We start from the raw sequence: 18,897 nt of genomic DNA on the forward strand, positions 1-18,897 counted from the left end.
TAAATCTATTGCATATGAGTATAATTACAATTCCTCTGGTTGCTTACTTTCTCTTTTTAAGACAAATTGTATATTAGCACCAGCATTATGTTTTTAGGTTGTATATGCACATTAATATTAATTAATATGTTTTATTACTGCATAAAAAGGACTGAAGAACTATTGGGTAAGCATATAAATGACTTAAAATTTGTTATTGTATCTATGCAGATACCTTTCCTTTTCTCTTGTGAGAAAACCTGATCCTATTATGTCATATGCTGCATCCTTTATCAGTCCATTTTGTAAATGGTTTCAGTGTTGGCAATTCATTTATCAACCCACCATGATGAATTTCTAATTTTTGTTATAATTTTTGTTTCTTCACCACTTGTTGCCAATTGTTTCTCATAAACTTCTTACCTGTGGCGTCTCTTTCGCTCCAAATGCACCACACAAACAACAAACGCAGTTCCAATGGAGTCTCCTTCACTCTTCCAATTTCTAATATTATGTTATGAACCTTTCGCTTTCTTCTTAGTTATTAATTTTTTTTTTAAATTAAATTGACCGCTTGCACATCCCTGAAATAGAAGTGGTTCGGTCTCGTCCTCGACATGAAGAGCCGCCACCACCTCCACCAGTTACTTCGAGTGCGGAAAGGGGTCCTTCCCAACCTACTTTGAGGACCCTTTCCTGCAGTGCTCAGGTCCTGATTCACTCCCTGGAGAAGAACCGATCTGCTCGGGATAATCCGGGTTTGGCAAAGGTTCTGGGAGCTTCCATATGGCTCCAGGAGGATTGGGACAGGCTGACCCAGGGCAACATTGATGATCTCCTGACCCAGACGATGAGCTTGAGTGTGGAGAGTTTGGTGAACACACATATCATCCGAGAAAAGGCTCATCATTTGAGGCAGGAGATCCAGAAAGTGGGCTAGGAAGCAGCTACCGCCCGAGCCCAACTTTCATCTGCCCAGGAATATATAGCTGAAATTGAGGGGCGGATGAAATTCTATGAGGATAAATTAACCGAGCAGGCTCACGGTCTTGAAGAAGCTTGGGCACTCCGAGCTGCTGATATCGCTCGCCTCACTGAAGAACTTAAAGCAAAAGAGGAAGAGGCAGTGACGAGGGAGGTCAGTGCTTATGTGAATGCCCATGGGCACATTTTGGCCTAGCTCAAGAAGCGTTATCCGGAGGAGGACTTTTCTTGGATGGTGAACCTGGCTCCCTAAGACGAAAAGGATAGCGAGGAGGAGGCTGAGGGTGATAGAGAAGGTGAACAAAATGTAGAACAGGCTGGGGGTGATCCTCCAGCCGAATGACTTGTATATATTTTTACTTTGAAATGAAATGAAGTTCTTTATTTTGTTCAATGACTTGATGAGATCGAAAAGTATCTAAATTGTACAAGCGCCTGACTGTCTGAACCAATTAGAATATCAAACTTAAAAGTGATTATTAGTCTAAGTAATAGAGGTCGGAAAAATATTGTAAGCATGAGATCAGCCGAGAACAAACACCGAACGGGACTTGAGATTATTAAAATTGGAAACCGAATCTGAGCACTTAAGATCAGAAGCAACACTAAGCCGGATTAAAACCTTAACTTTATTAAACAATTATCCACAATATTTATAAAAGGGAGATCGGAAATGTGATTGGATGGCACGAAGACCTAATGTTTGATTTCATTTGACGAGAGGTCGGAAATGTGATTGACTGGCAAGGAGACTTGATAATTGGTTTGAGTTCTTTGAAAAGAGATCGGAAATGTGATTGAGTGGCAAGGAGATTTGATAATTGGTTTGAGAGATCGGTAAGGGTTTGAACGATATGGAGACTTGGTATTGGTTCGATTTCTTTGAAAATAGATCGGAAATGAACTGAACGACATGGAGACTTGGTGTTTGGGATCGATTTCAAAGTCTATTGATTTCGGGGATCGGCCAAAATATGGTGTCGATGATGTGCAAAGCTGGGAGGCTTAATGATGCCAAAGAACTATTTCTTAGGCTTTTGGAAAAAGCCTTATAGCCTAATGTTTATACATATAGTACAATGATAAAAGGACTTTGCAATGAAGGATTGCTAGATGAAGCATATAAAGTTTTTAGAGGAATGAAAAAGAGTGGATGTTTACCGAATGATTGTTGTTATAACGTGATTATTCAAGGGTTTCTCAAGCATAAGGATGTATCAAAGGCAACACAGCTTATTGATGAGATGGTTGATAAAGGATTCTCTGCACATGCCACCACCTTCGAATTGGTAATACATTTATCTCCCAATGACGATCTCATTGTGAGAAAACTACGAAATCGTTCCAAATGTTCTAAAGGTGCAAATTTTAAGTGACATCTTAACAATCAAGACTTGCTCAACATATGGACTATGTATTTGTTATGTTGTGAGTTATTGGGCCTTTTTTACATAGAAAGTATAATTATGTTTGGAATTACCTAGCAAGTTGTTCTGTGCTTAATACTCTGTGCATTTACCAATTTGTCACCCTTCTTCTATATAGGAAATCAGTGCATGTGGTGGTTTTTATCTTGCAAGCATTATGTGATTCCATAATCATAATTCATAATGTTCATATTCCCTAATCTGCAACTTGCTGCATTATTTTCGGCTTGATGATGCAACTGCAAAAAGTAGAATAACTAAAACATCAAAAGAATGTTATGTGTCTATAGTTAGATTTAAAGGGTGAAAAAAAAAAAGAAAAAAAAAAGAAGAGTAAGCTTAAGACAGTTAGATAGTTTAAGTAGAAACACAAAAATTTGGCACATTGGATTTTGCTTACTGTTACAAGAAAGTGAACCTTCCAGAAAATGTCAGAATGGATTAGGCATAGAATTTGGGTAGCAGATACTTACATTATAGGTATTTGTGATATATGTCGAAATGGTTGCTGCATAATGAAATGAGATATTTTGATATAATAGCAGCTTAACTTGTATTTCTATTTTATATGTTTAGCCATTGGTGTCCTGCATATTGACTTTTTTTTTTCATGAGTAGATTGGAAATGTCAGAAGCTTTACATTGTTACCTTGCCTTGTTTGCTTACATGTTATTTTTTCTGGGCAGGGCCTGTGAACATATTGTTCTTCTTCATTATAGAGACATCATCAGCTTGGTAAGTTTCTATTGACCTGATTCCTAATCTCAAAGTAACAAATCTCATAATCATGATAGTAACGGGTAACTATATTATGATTTATTTATTATTATTATTAATTATTTTTGTGTGTCTTAGGCCTGATTGCTTGCCATCATCTCATTTGTATGTTTTAAGTCCCCTTTTTTTAGTATTAAATAAATTTCAGCTAAATATCTGCATAGCTTGTGATGATGAGTTTTTGGATGTGAAATTTATATCATCTATGGGATCAATTAACCAGCAAAGTTCTTCAGTTTTGACTAAATTATACTGTACACTATTGAATATTCAATCTTGTTCTATTCATAAAAAAATTTATTTCAGTAAATTTTCTTATTCCATGCAAATTTTCTGATTTCTATCTATTGCCTCATTGAATGAAATTCACAATTAACCTAGTTAACTCATACGTTTCACCATTTTCAGTTGTAACTAGTGTTGTTTGAATTTGAAGTTGATTTCAGTAGCCAGATTTATGTTTTTTCAGGAAAAAGTGCCTCTTATATCTCCTGGCCGGTTATCACCTGTGTCTATTATGTTCTATGGCCTTCTAGCACTTCCCTTCTTGTGCAGGATCTAGCTCTTCTGGTCCAGGTACAAGTCCTTGTTCTACCATTCAAGATCAAGGAACTACCTTTCTCTCCCAACTTTACAACCTCCAACATATTCAAGGGACCATATATGTTCTTTGACTACTTATGGCTCTGAATTTGAGAGCTGAATAGATGAATTTGACAACATATTCAAGGGACAACATATTCGAGGAAAATCTGAAAGCTCTTCTTGTTGAAGGCTTTATTCTCGGACTGGCTGTTCCCGGTATGGAGGCTAATTAATGCGCGAAATGTCCTGATCTTTAATGATAAACTATGGAGAACACCAGAAGTATGAATTAATCAGTACTCTGAAGCAGAGAATTGCTTAACCAGTACATGATTAATGCAGCAATCTCTAGTATTAAGAGAATTCGAGTTTGGACTCACTAGCTGTTGGTTTCATTATGATAAACTTTGAAATTCTTTTAAATTTTCTCGTGTTATGATTAATATTCAAGAGATGATATATAGCATTGATAGCATATGAAAATATATTTTTAAATATATTTTTTAATAATTTATTATTTTATTATGAAAGATAAGAATCTATATTTTTTTTCTTTTAAATTAGAAAACTTTTTTAAACATATTTTTATATATTTTTTTTTATAAAAAATAAATATTATAATTTTTTAAAAAATAAAAAAATTATTTTCTACAAACAAAAATGTCCTAACATTTTGTCATTACTAGTTTATATACTTACAGAAATCGTATGCACCTCTATTGGTAGATTTATAGTAACTTTAGCATATGTAAATATAAAAATATATTTTACGATAAATATATTTAGAATTATAAATTACTTTTATAAATAAAATTACAAATATAGTCAGAAAATATTCCATTTGATCATTTTGACGGTAATAAAATATTTTTTTTTTTGTTATAAATGTTGTTTTAATAGAAAATAATTAATGTCTATTCAATATTATTATCAGAGTTACTACTGAGAAATTTTTTTAAATTTATTAGTTAGACAATAAAAGAAAATTGATTAAAAAAATTATTAGAATTCATCGATGGTTTCAAATCTTTGATATGATGGTTAAATTATTCAGAATTTGATTGAAAAGCTCTAAAATTACCCATTTTTCTCTCTTTTTGTTTCTCGTAAATTCAATAGTTGCTAATGGCGAAGTTGGTTGGAAAATCTTTCTTTGGCAGAGGAGAGTCGAATGGGACTGGTTCGTTTTAGGTTCATTCAATTAGATTCAAAGTAACAGGGTAATATAATTAAATTACATACTAGTAAAATATATAAAATAATATTTTCTAAATAACGATAATAATATATTTAAAATAATAGCACCCACTAAAATTGTATAGAATAAAAATTCAATCTAATTTTATAATAATAACAATAATAATAATAATGCATGTAAATAATATTCCTTTAAAAAATACTATCATGAAAAAAATATTAGTTTAACATGATGAATAAAATGTTATAATAATAAAATAATACATTAATTAAAAATATATTATTATTATTATTTTAAAAAAAATCAAGCTATAATTTATTTATAATCTATCTATAATATATAATATAAATAAATATGTGAAGGGGAAATATTAGATTTAACAAAAACCCTTAAGTATTTATATTAGTTACAATTATATTTTTATTATTTAAATTAATAAAAAATTAAATTTAACTGACTATTAAAATAATATATTTTAAGAAATGGGTTAAAATGTCAATAATAATTCAATTATAACTAAAGAGCAATAATAAAATTTATAATATAAAATTATATTATAGAAAAACAATAATGTTCCTTAAAAAATAATGTAACAAAAAAATAGCCTTTAATTTTTAATAATTCTATTATATTACAAATAAAACTTTAATACATATAAAACTGTTGCATTTATTAAAAATTAAATTTTTTTAAGTTTCCAAGCCATGTAAAATGATAGGAGAGATGATTAGAGTTCATATATATAAAAGTGAAGTTTTGATTTTATATGCAATAATTTTGCCTTGTGATTATCTCTTAGAAACAACTTTATATATAATAAAATCTTTAATCCGTCTCCCTATAATAGAATTCTATGTACATGTCACTATCTATTTATAGAGTCAGAATAGCATTACAATTTACATAAATTTAAAGTTAGTTAGATATGTTAGTTATAAAGTTGTAACAGACTATGTACACATCATTCTTGATTTACTATAAAGATTTGATTAATTATTGAGTTTCATTCTCTGTGTCTTCATTCCTTTTTATTTTTCTGTCACATCATTGGTATCAGAGCGATTGTCCACGGCCATGATAAGGGTAGAGTGGCGATCCTAATAGTGGCGAAAAGAGTTGGCTTTCAATGATGATTAAGGTTGAGCACAGATAGAAAGCATGGTTACAAGAGATGGTAGCGAGTTAATAAGTGAAGTTTCAGAGAGTTATTAATGAGTTGAAAACTTTGATTGCTGGATTAAATCGGCAAAATGTGAAGATGGTAGAACAGAGAATTCGACAAGAACCAGAGGAAATTGAAGAGAACGTGGATAGAATTAATTCACAGGAGCCCAAATGTTTTTCAATTTTTCATTTCTATTGCCTCAACTGCAATCATAGGAGAATAAAGTTTAATTTATTTTCTAATTTTTAATAATTATGAATAATTGAATTCAAAACAGTAAAATTGATTAATTTATTTCATTAATCTAATAAAGGAAGTCAATTTATTGGATGGAGTGGTACTGTAATCACTTTAAATGTCTCGGCTCAGAGTCATTCAATTAGATGGGGGATGTGAGAAGGATGCTAGTCATAAAATTAAAGCCGGATAGTTGAAGTGGAGACGTGTCACAAAAGTTTTATGTGATCGCAAGATTTCCAATAAATTGAAAGGAAAATTTTACCATACAGTCATATGACCAGCCATGTTATATGGTAGGTCGTGTTGGGTACTAAAAGAGTCATATATGTCTAAGATAAAAATTGCTAAAATGAGAATGTTAAGAGAATCCATATAGTTGATCCTAAATTTTTAGAATAAAGGCTTAGTTGAGTTAGTTGAGTATTTTAAATTATATCTCATGCATCTAAAGCCTAAAATATTAATATTAAATTATTTTTCATTCTTTAAAAATTTTATAAAAGTAATCAGTAACTTTTAATAATTTGAAAAATATTTTAAAATAATTTTATTTAAAAATCTTGCTGTTTGAGTTATAAAATATTTGTTGAATTTTATTTTAAATTTTGAAATGAGATAAATAGTGAATTAATGGTAATTTTTATTTTATTTTTAATTAAATTTTAATTCTTTGTCATTTTTAAACTTGGAAATTCATTGTCCTAATAAATATTGTTAATAATTTATTTTCTTAATATATTAATTTAAATTATTGAATTTTTTTATTTTATTATCATTAAATCACAAAAAGTACATAATTTTTTATTTATTTAATAATTTTTTTTTATTTATTTAACTATAAATTTTAATATGTTAAATTTTATTGTTCATTAACATAAATAATTTTATTATTTAAAAATTTATTTTTAAATAAAATATTTTATTATAAAATAATATCTTTAAATTAAAAATTTTAAATTATCTTTTAATGCTAGTTGTGCAGTGATATGATTCGATTTGATTAATTAATTAAGTTTAATAATCCTCATAATTTTAAAAGATAAATTAAAATTTAAATCAGAATTAATTGAATAAAAATTAAAATAACGCTTTTTTTTTAATTATTAATTTTTTGAAACAATTAGAATTATTATTTAACTGAATAATAAATGGAATATAAGTTACTGTTTTCATAAATAACTTATTACATAATTTGTTAAAATATATCGATAAATTACAGAAAATTGCTAAACGCGCTCTCTTGCGCCCTAAACATACAGAGCCCTCTCTCTTTGTCTGAAGATGTTAATGTCGGCGCGGAGGATTTTCACAAGGGCTGGGAGGTTCTTCCACTTTCAACTGCAAACGGAAATGGGTATCATTCAATCTCCATCCTTATTATTTGCCAATTACTTTCATTCTTCTACTTCCATGCATGTTCCTAAAGATGCAAAATCTCAACGTTTTTTGAGATCTAAGTTCAAGGACGTTGATGATGCCTTAGCTTCCTTTAATCATATCATTCATATGCGTCCTCTGCCTTCTATTGTTCAGTTTTGTCGATTTTTATCTGCCCTTGTGGGGATGAAACGATATCACACGGTCATCTCTTTGTGCAGAACAATTGAGTGTCTGGGAATCTCACACAGTGTTTATTCTCTTTCTATATTGATTAACTGTTTCTGCCGATTACACCTTGTGAATTTTGGCTTCTCAATTTTGGGGAAATTTATCAAATTTGGATTGGAGCCCAATACTGTGACATTTACTACCTTAATTAATGGGCTCTGCATGGATGGTAAAATCAATGGAGCAGTAGATTTTTTCAATGATATGGTTGCTGGAGGTTATCAACCTGATGTTCATACCTACAATGTGATAGTAAATGGTCTATGTAAATGTGGGAAAACAAATGTGGCTATTGAGTTGCTAAAGGGAATGGGTGAGAGAGGTTGTGAGCCAGATGTTGTGACATACAATGCAATTATGGACGCCCTTTGCAAGGATAAGCTAATTATTGAGGCGTTAAACCTCTTCTCCCAAATGAGGAATAAAGGCATTTCACCTAATGTCATCACTTACAATTGCTTAATTCAAGGTATTTGCAATTTGGGCAAATGGAATCAAGCTTTGGCCTTGTTGAAAGAAATGGCGGGGCAAAACGTATCACCAAACATTATTACCTTCAATATATTGATTGACAATCTTTGCAAGGAAGGACTGGTTTCAAAAGCTCAAGAAATAATGAAAATAATGATCCAACAAGGGGTGAAGCCTGATGTTTTCACTTACAGTTCTTTGATGGACGGATTTTGTCTGTGTAACCAAATGGATGAAGCGACAAAATTATTTGATCATATGGTAAGCAGTGGCATAGCTGATGTCTTTAGCTACAACATCTTGATTAATGGATACTGCAAGAGCAAAAGGATAGATGAAGCAACAAAACTTTTGCATGAAATGATTAAAACTAGTTTAGTTCCCAACTTTGTTACTTATACTACTCTTATTAAGGGATTGTGGGAAGCAGGGCAACTTGGAATTGCACTAGAAGTTTTCAAGAACATGTGTTCTCATGGTCACAGCCGATAAAGTGACTTTTTCAATCATTCTTGATGGCTTGTGCAAACAAGGGTATCTTGATGAGGCACTCACACTATTTAAAGCGATGGAAAAAAGTCGGTTGAAGGTTAATTGTGTGAGCTATAACATTTTGATTAATGGTATGTGTAGAGCTGGGAGGCTTACTGATGCCAAGGAATTGTTTTCTAGGCTTTTTGAAAAAGGTTTACAACCTGATGTTTATACATATAGTATAATAATAAAAGGACTTTGCAATGAAGGTTAACTATAATAATCATACAAAGTCTTTAGAGGAATTGAAGAGTGTGGATGTTTACGGATGGTTGCTGTTATAATGTGATTATTCATGGGTTTCTCGCATAAAGATATACCAGATGCAACACTACTTATTGATTAAATGGTTGATAAAGGATTCTCTGCAGATGCCACCACCTTTGAATTGGTAACACATTTATTGCGCAATGACAATCTCATTCTGACAAAACTACGAAATCGTTCCAAATGTTCTAAAGGTGCAAATTTTAAGTGATATTTTAACAATCAAGACTTGCTCAACAGATGGACGAGGTATTTGTCATGTTATGAGTTATTGGTCCTTTTTTATTTAGAAAGTATAATTATATTTGGAATTCCCTAGCAAGTTGTTCTATGCTTAATTCTCTGTGCATTCACCAATTTGTCGCCCTTCTTCTATATAGGAAATCAGTGCAATCAGTGCATGTGGTGGTTTTTATCTTGCCAGCATTGTGTGATTCCATAATCATAATTCATAATATGCCTATTCCCTAATTTGCAACTTTCTGCATTATTTTCGTAATGATGATGCAACTGCAAAAAGTAGAATATAGTTTGACAGAAAGAAGGATAGCTAAAACATCAAAAGAATGTTATGTGTCCATAGTTAGATTTAAAGGGTGAAAAAAAAAAAAGTAGTAAGCTTAAGACTGTTAGATGGTTGAAGTAGAGCACAAAAATTTCCCTCATTGGATTTTGCTTACTGTTGCAAGAAAGTGAACCTTCCAGAAAATGTCAGAATAGATTATGCATAGAATTTGGGTAGCAGATACTTGCATTATAGGTGTTTGTGATATATGTCGAAATGGTTGCTACATAATGTAATGACATTTTTTGATGTCATAGTAGCTTAATTTGTATTTCTATTTTATGTGTTTAGCCATTTGTCTCCTGCATATTGACATTTTTTTTTATGAGTAGGTTGGAAATGCCAAGCTTTGTATTGTTATTGTGCTGAATTTGCTCACATGTTATTTTTCTTGGCAGGGCCTGTGAACATATTGTTCTTCTTCATTATAGAGACATCATGAGCTTGGTAAGTTTCTATTGACCTGATTCCTTAATCTCAAAGTAACAAATCTCATAAAACATTAAATTTTATTTTATTGGGTAAGCATAAGAATGACTTAAGATTTGTTATTGTGCCTATGTTGATGCCTTTCCCTCTTTCTTGTGAGAATCTGCTCCTGTTATATTATATGCAACTTTTCTTTTTCTTGTGAGAATCTCATTTGTATGTTTTTAGTTCCTTTTCTTTAGTATTAAATGAATTTCAGCTAAATATTGCTTACTGCTTAGCTTGTGATAATGAGTTTTTGGATGTGAAAATTTATATCATCTATGGGTTCAATTCACTAACAAAGTTGTTCAGTTTTGATTATACTGTACAATCTCTTGAATATTCAATCTAATTCTATTCATAAAAAAAATATATTTCAGAATATTTTCTTATCCCATGCAAATTTTCTAATTTCTATCTTTTGCCTCATTACATGAAATTCACAATCAACCTAGTTAACTCATAAATCTCACCATTTCCAGTTGTGGCTAGTGTTGCGTTGTTTGAATTTAAATTAATTTCAGTAGCCACATTTACGTTTTTAGGTAAAAGAGTTTCCTATTCTGTTCTGTGGCCTCCTAGCACTTGTGCAGGATCTAGCTGTTCTGCTCCAGGTACAAGTCCTTGTTCTACCATTCAAGAACAAGGAACTGCCTTTGATTTTACATCTGATGATGGTATAAATTTTTGAAAAGTCTGGGCCACTTGGGGTGGAAGAGGGTTTAAGGGGCTAATGGTCAGCAAGAGAAGCCTAGTTTTCTAGGCGTCTGAATTTGAGAGCTGAATATGTTTAGGCATCCTGAAATAGGAAGCACTGATGGAAAATCTGAAAGCTCTTCTCGTTGATGGCTCTCTTCTCGGACTGGCCGTTCCTGGCATGGAAGCTGATGAATGCACGAAATGACCTGATCTTTAATGATAAACAATGGAAAACACTAGAAGTATGAATTAATCAGTACTCTGAAGCCGAGAATTGCTTCACCAATCCATGATTAATGCAGTAATCTCTAGTATTAAGATAATTCCAATCTGGACTCACTAGCTGTTGGTTTCATTATGATAAGCTTTGAAATTCTTACCGTTAGAAGAAGTTGCTAATATGCTTATGAGTCTGTCATCAAAGATCTGTTGTTTTTGTCAATAGAGAAGGAAATTGGCCAGTTCACATTTCAAATTCTAAATGTTTTGTAGTTTCTTTTAAATTTTCTCAAGTTGTGATCAATATTCAAGAGATGATATATAGTATTGATGGCATATGAAGATTTCCCTTCTTTCATAAAACTAACATATATGTGGCCTCTGTATCCTACACATCTATCTCTTTCTGATCTCCATTCATGTGTGCTAGTTTTCTAAATGAAGAAACGAAAATTAATTTTCAGTTTTTCAAAGTTTAATTAAGATTTGAAAATCAATAGAAAAGTTCAGTTTAATAATTTTATTTTTTTCATAAAAATATTATTATAACTTTTCATAATAAAAATTAAATAATTATTAAACTTCTGATCTCAGTTGTATTTTTGGGAGGCTTCCATTCCATCACTGCTTCAATCTTTTTGGGATCCACTCTAATCCCTTCATCTGATACTACATGTCCAAGGAATGCAATCTCATTCAACCAGAACTCACACTTGGACAATTTAGTATACAGTTTCTTCTCTTTTAGAGTCTGCAGAACAATTCTCAAATGCTCATCATGTTCTGCTTTATCCTTGGAATACACCAGGATGTCATCAATGAAGACCACTGCGAACTGATCTAAGTATGGATGGAAGATACAGTTCATAAGGTCCCTGAATGCTGCTGGAGCGTTTGTTAACCCAAATGGCATCACCAGGAATTCATAATGCCCATACCGGGTTCTAAATGCAGTCTTAGGCACATCTGCATCCTTAACCCTTAATTGATGATACCCTGATCTGAGATCAATCTTAGAAAACACACCAGCTCCCTTCAACTGATCAAACAGATCGTCAATTCTAGGCAACAAATACTTGTTCTTCACTATTACTCTGTTTAACTGCCGATAGTCAACACATAACCTCAGTGTCCCATCTTTCTTCTTTACAAACAATACTAGAGCTCCCCACGGTGACACACTGGGGCATATGAACCCCTTGTCTAGTAATTCTTGTAGCTGGATTTTTAACTCTTTCAATTCAGTAGGTGCCATCCTATATGGAGCAATTGAAATCGGAGCTGTACCTAGCATAATCTCAATAGCAAATTCAACTTCCCTTTCTGGTGGTAAACTAGGTAATTCCTCAAGAAATACCTCAGAGAAATCCTCATCGTGGGTATGTCGGACAAGTCAAGTTTACCCGCCTAGTGTCAACCACGTGTGCCAGATAGGCTTCACACCCTTTTCTCAACCATCTCCTTGCAACTGTAGCTGAGATGACATTGAACAAGAAATCTGTCCTTTCACCCACAACTGTTATTTCTTCGTTCTCAGCAGTTTTCAGAAAGATTCTCTTCAATTTATAATCTACTATTGCCTGATGATGGGATAACCAGTCCATTCCGAAAACCACATCAAACTCATGGAAATGCGGTTCAATTAAGTCTGCTGAGAACTCTTTCCCTTGAATCTTCAATGGACAGCCCTTATACACCTTGTTTACTACCACACTGTAGCCTAGTGGATTTGTGACCGTGGATGTCTTAGTCACTTTCTCTCTTGGTATTCCCTTTTCTACGGGCTTGATACAAATATATGAATGAGTAGATCCAGGAGCCACTAATGTATGCAATGTATTATAAAGGAGGAACGCACTTGATGACATCCGAGCATCCTATTCCTCCCGTGCCCTTATAGCATAGGCTCTAGCTGGTTTCCTGCCTTCTAAATATTTATGCACAATGATAAAAAAATAATTATATTATTATAAAAGAATAAATAACACATATTAAAAAAATTTAAAAAAGTAAAAAATATTTTTTAATCATTTATTTTTTTATTATGGAAGATAATAATATATTTTTTAATTTTTTAAATTAAAAAACTATTTTTTATATAATTTTTTATATAAAAATAAAAATAAAAATATTTTTAAAAAATAAAAAAATATATCTTTTACAAGTAAACCTGTTCTAACATTTTGTCATTACTAGTGTATATACTGGCAGAAACATTAACATATGTAAATATAAAAATATATTTTATGATAAATATATTTAGAATTATAAATTATTTTTATAAATAAGATTACAAATATAGTAAGAAAAGAATAGTTAATTAAATTAGATCAATTTTAATTTGATATCCCATTTGATCTATTTGACGGTAAATAAAATATTTTTTTGTCATAAATACTTTTTTAATAGAAAATAATTAACACCTATTTGATATTATTATAAGAGTTACTATTATTATTAGAGTTACTATGGAGATATTTTTTTAAGTATATTAATTAGAAAATAAAAAAAAATTAATTAAAAATTAAATTTATGAACTTTAGTTTAGCGGTACTAAGCTGAATCTTTAATTTAAATTTCAATCGTAGCTAATTATAAAAAAAAAAGAGTTGAAAATAAATTTCATATATTTTAATTATAAAAATGTTAAAATAATAAAATATTTAAAAAAAAAATTAAACAAGTCTTTCATCTAAGGGTCAAATAAGTTAAAAATTAAGTTTTTTATTAAATAAATAATTATATTTTTTAATTAAGACTAAATAAGTTTACACTTGATAAAATATTATTTTTCTAAAAATAAAATATTATTTTTCTGTTTTTAAAATAATAATTTTAATATTAAAAAATTTTTGTTCCATGTTTTCTTTTTTTTTTTAATTTTATTTTAATTAAAATTAATAAATAATTTTTAATATTTATAATTAGGAAAAAATAGTATTTATTATTAAAAAATATTTTATTAATAATAGACTTATTTAGCCTTATTAAAAAATACAAAAATTTATTTAGCTCAAATTTAATTTTAAACTTATTTAAACCTCTAATGAAAATATAGAGATTTATTTTTTTTTTTTTTACATTTAAAACTACTATAAATAATACAATTATGTGAATGTCCACAACCACCAAGAATCATTATTCAATTCAATTTTATAACTCCCAACATATTAATTTGTATATTAATTTTCTTATTTATATTTTTATAACTCTTAAATATGTATTCATGGTATAGAATCTATAAAATAGAGGCTATATCCAAAGCAAGTGTTAGCAATGTGTATGATTAAAGGTATTTTCTATTTCTAAACTATTCTTCTCTTTCCTCTCCCAACTTTCTTTTCATTTTTTTTTTTAAATATTTCTCATAGTTTTATATATTTTTTATATAACAAAAATAATATTCTTTTAAAAAAGTATTTTTAATTTTTAAACTCAATTTCAAGTGGGGTATTAATATTTTTTTATTGGGCTCCATCTATTTATAATCTATTATTTAAATTAATTAATAAGCAGTTAAATTATTGGGTCGTAGGCTCTATTTGTTTTGAGAAAAATATTTTTTTAAAAAATATTTTCTGTACTTTTTATTATTTAAGAGCATTCAGAAAAACAGGAAATAAAATAATTTTTAATAAAAATGACTTTTATTTTTCAAAAAAAGATGTCATTTTTCGTTTTCTAAATTTTGAAAATTTTATTAAAATGTGAACACGCTTCCACTTACATAAAATAAATAAATATCATTAATTTAACATTACAATCAAATAATAAAAAATATTTTCATAAAAAATATGTTTTTTTTTTTAAATATTTTCATTGAAAATATTTTCTATATACAAGCCATTTTATGTGAAACAAGCGAAGTCTTAGAATTATTACAATTTATTGATATTTACAAATATGCATACAAATACAATTAATGTATAAATACACATTTAAAGAAAACTTAGTATTATTAAATAAGTGCAAGTTGGCCAAACAGACGCTCGAATATTTTTCAAATTTTCATTTTTATTGCCTCAAAACAAAAATATTTATCATTGTAATACATAGCAATTAACAAAGTTCAATTAAATGTGAAGAAAATTAAAAAAAAAATCCACTAAAATAATAGGAGAATAAAGTTTAATTTATTTTCTAATTTTAATAATTATGAATAATTGAATTCAAAACTGTAAAATTGATTAATTTATTTCATGAATTTAATAAAATAGGTCAATTTATTTTAAATTATATCTCATTAATCGAAAAGCCTAAAATATTAATAGTAAATTATATTATATTCATTATATTAATTATTTTTCATTCATATCCATTATATTAATTATTTTTCATTCTTTAAAAATTTTATAAAAGTAATAAGTACTTTTTTAATAATTTAAAAAATATTTAAAAATAAATTTATTCAAAAATCTTGTTGTTTGAATTATAAAATATTTGTTGAATTTTATTTTAAATTTTGAAATGAGATAAATGGTGAATTAATGGTAATTTTTTTTTTATTTTTAATTAAATTTTAATTTTTTGTCATTTTTAAACTTGGAAATTCATTTTCCTAATAAATATTGTTAATAATTTATTTTCTTAACATATTAATTTAAATTATTGAATTTTTTATTATATTATTATTAAATCACAAAAAGTACATTAATTTTTTTATTTATTCAACGATAAATTTTAATATATTAAATTTTATTGTTCATTAATATAAATAATTTTATTATTTAAACATTTAATTTTAAATATTTATTTTATTATAAAATAAAATTTTACATTAAAAATTTTAAATTATTTTTTAATGCTAGTTGTGCAATGGTATGATTCGATTTGATAACACTACCCATATTTTCTCTTAGAGGTAATTTAATTAATTAAGTTTAATAATCCTTATAGATAAATTAAAATTTAGACATAATTAATTGAATAAAAATTAAAATAACATTTTTTATTTTAATTATTATTTTTTTGAAACAATTTGAATTATTATTTAACTGAATAGTAAATGCAATATAAGTTACTGTTTTCATAAAGATATCTATAAATTACAAATAATTGCTGAACGCTTTCTCTTTCGCCCTAAACATACAGAGCCTATTCAGCAACCAAACATACAAAGCTTGATTCTCTTTCTATATTGATAACTGTTTCTGCCGCTTACACCTTGTGAATTTCGGCATCTCAATTTTGGGCAAAATTATCAAATTTGGATTGAAGCCCAATACTGTGACATTTACTATCTTAATTAATGGGCTCTGTATGGATGGTAAAATCAGTCGAGCAGAGATTTTTTCAATGATATGGTTGCTGGAGGTTATCAACCTGATGTTCATACTTAGACTGTGATCATAAATGCTCTTTGTAAATGTAGGAAAACAAATGTGGCTATTGAGTTGCTAAAGGGAATGGTTGAGAGAGGTTGTGAGCCAGATGTTGTGACATAAAATGCAATTGTGGACGCTCTTTGCAAGGATAAGCTAGTTATTGAGGCTTTAGACCTCTTCTCTCAAATGAGGAATAAATGTATTTCACCTAATGTTGTCACTTACACTTGCTTAATTCAAGGTCTTTGCAATTTAGGCAAATGGAATCAAGCTTTGGCCTTGTTGAAAGAAATGGCGGGGCAAAACATATCACCAAACATTATTACTTCAATATATTGATTGACAATCTTTGCTAGGAAGGACTGGTTTCAAAAGCTCAAGAAATAATGAAAATAATGATCCAACAAGGGGTGAAGCCTGATGTTGTCACTTACAGTTCTTTGATGGACGGATTTTGTCTGTGTAACCAAATGGATGAAGCTACAAAATTATTTGATCATATGGTAAGCAGTGGCATAGCTGATGTCTTTAGCTACAACATCTTGATTAATGGATACTGCAAGAGCAAAAGGATAGATGAAGCAACAAAACTTTTTGATGAAATGATTAAAAGTAGTTTAGTTTCCAACTTTGTTACTTATACTACTCTTATTAAGGGATTGCGGGAAGCAGGGCGACCTGGAATTGTACTAGAAGTTTTCAAGAACATGTGTTCTCATGGTCAGCAGCCAAATAAAGTGACTTTTTCAATCATTCTTGATGGCTTGTGCAAACAAGGGTATCTTGATGAGGCACTCACACTATTTAAAGCGATGGAAAAGAGTCGGTTGAAGCCTGATTGTGTGAGTTTTACCATTTTGATTGATGGTATGTGCAAAGCTGGGAGGCTTAATGATGCCAAAGAACTCGTTTTTAGGCATTTTGAAAAAGGCTTACAGCCTAATGTTTATACATATAGTGCAATAATAAAAGGCCTTTGCAAAGAAGGATTATTAGATGAAGCATACAAAGTTTTTAGAGGAATGGAAAAGAGCGGATGTTTACCGAATAGTTGCTGTTATAATGTGATTATTCAAGGATTTCTCGGGCATAAGGATGTAGCAAAGGCAACACAGCTTATTGATGAAATGGTTGATAAAGGATTCTCTGCAGATGCCAGCACCTTCGAATTGGTAATACATTTATCGCGCAATGACGATCTCATTCTGAGAAAACTACGAAATTGTTCCAAATGTTCTAAACTCAACTTAACTCAACTCAATTAAGCCTTTATCCCAAAAATTTGGGGTCGGCTATATGGATTCGCTTTCTCCACTCTAAACGATTTTAGGTTAAATTCTCAAAAATGTGTAATGCTTCTAGGTCATGTTGTACTACTCTCCTCCAAGTCAATTTAGGTCTATCCCTTTTTTTCTTTCTATCCTCTAACCTAATGTGCTCTACTTGTCTAACTGGAGCCTCCGTATGTCTACGCTTCACATGACCAAACCACCTCAATCTCCCTTCTCTCAACTTATCTTCAATTGGCACCACTCCTACCTTTTCTCTAATACTCTCATTACGGACTTTATCTAGTCTAGTATGGCCACTCATCCACCTTAACATTCTCATCTCTGCAACTCTTATCTTAGATGCATATGACTCTTTCAGTGCCCAACACTCACTACCATATAACATAGCCGGTCGTATGGCTGTACGGTAAAATTTTCCTTTCAATTTATTGGGAATCTTACGATCACATAAAACTCCCGTGGCACGTCTCCACTTCAACCATCCGGCTTTAATCCTATGACTAACATCCTCCTCACATCCCTCGTCTACTTGAAGGACTGAGCTTAGATATTTAAAGTGATTACCTTGGGGCAGTATCACTCCATTCAAACTAACTCCTTCCCTAGATATTTAAATTGTTCCAAATGTTCTAAAGATGCAAATTTTAAGTGATATTTTAACAATCAAGACTTGCTCAACAGATGGACGAGGTATTTGTTATGTTGTGAGTTATTGCTGCTTCAATATATTTCATTTGAGTACAATTACAATCCCTCTAGTAGTTACTTTCCCTTTTCAAAAGAAACTATGTACTAGCACTAGATTATGATTTTAGGTTGTATATGCATATTAACATTAATGAATATGTTTGACTGCTAGATAAAAAGGACTGAAGAACTATTGGGTGAGTATGTGAAATGAGATATTTTGATATAATAGCAGCTTAACTTGTATTTCTATTTTATATGTTTAGCCATTGGTGTCCTGCATATTGACATTTTTTTTTCATGAGTAGATTGGAAATGTCAGAAGCTTTACATTGTTACCATGCCTTGTTTGCTTACATGTTATTTTTTCTGGGCAGGGCCTGTGAACATATTGTTCTTCTTCA

The 18,897-nt window shown here is 30.0% G+C and overlaps 1 pseudogene; it reads left to right on the forward strand.

Moving 5' to 3' along the window:
* Positions 1-7,568: 7,568 nt before the first annotated feature.
* LOC131172027 (putative pentatricopeptide repeat-containing protein At1g12700, mitochondrial) lies at positions 7,569-18,864 on the forward strand (annotated as a pseudogene).
* Positions 18,865-18,897: the final 33 nt, after the last annotated feature.

Source organism: Hevea brasiliensis, chromosome 13, assembly GCF_030052815.1.
Source record: "Hevea brasiliensis isolate MT/VB/25A 57/8 chromosome 13, ASM3005281v1, whole genome shotgun sequence".
NCBI classification, from domain to species: domain Eukaryota; kingdom Viridiplantae; phylum Streptophyta; class Magnoliopsida; order Malpighiales; family Euphorbiaceae; genus Hevea; species Hevea brasiliensis.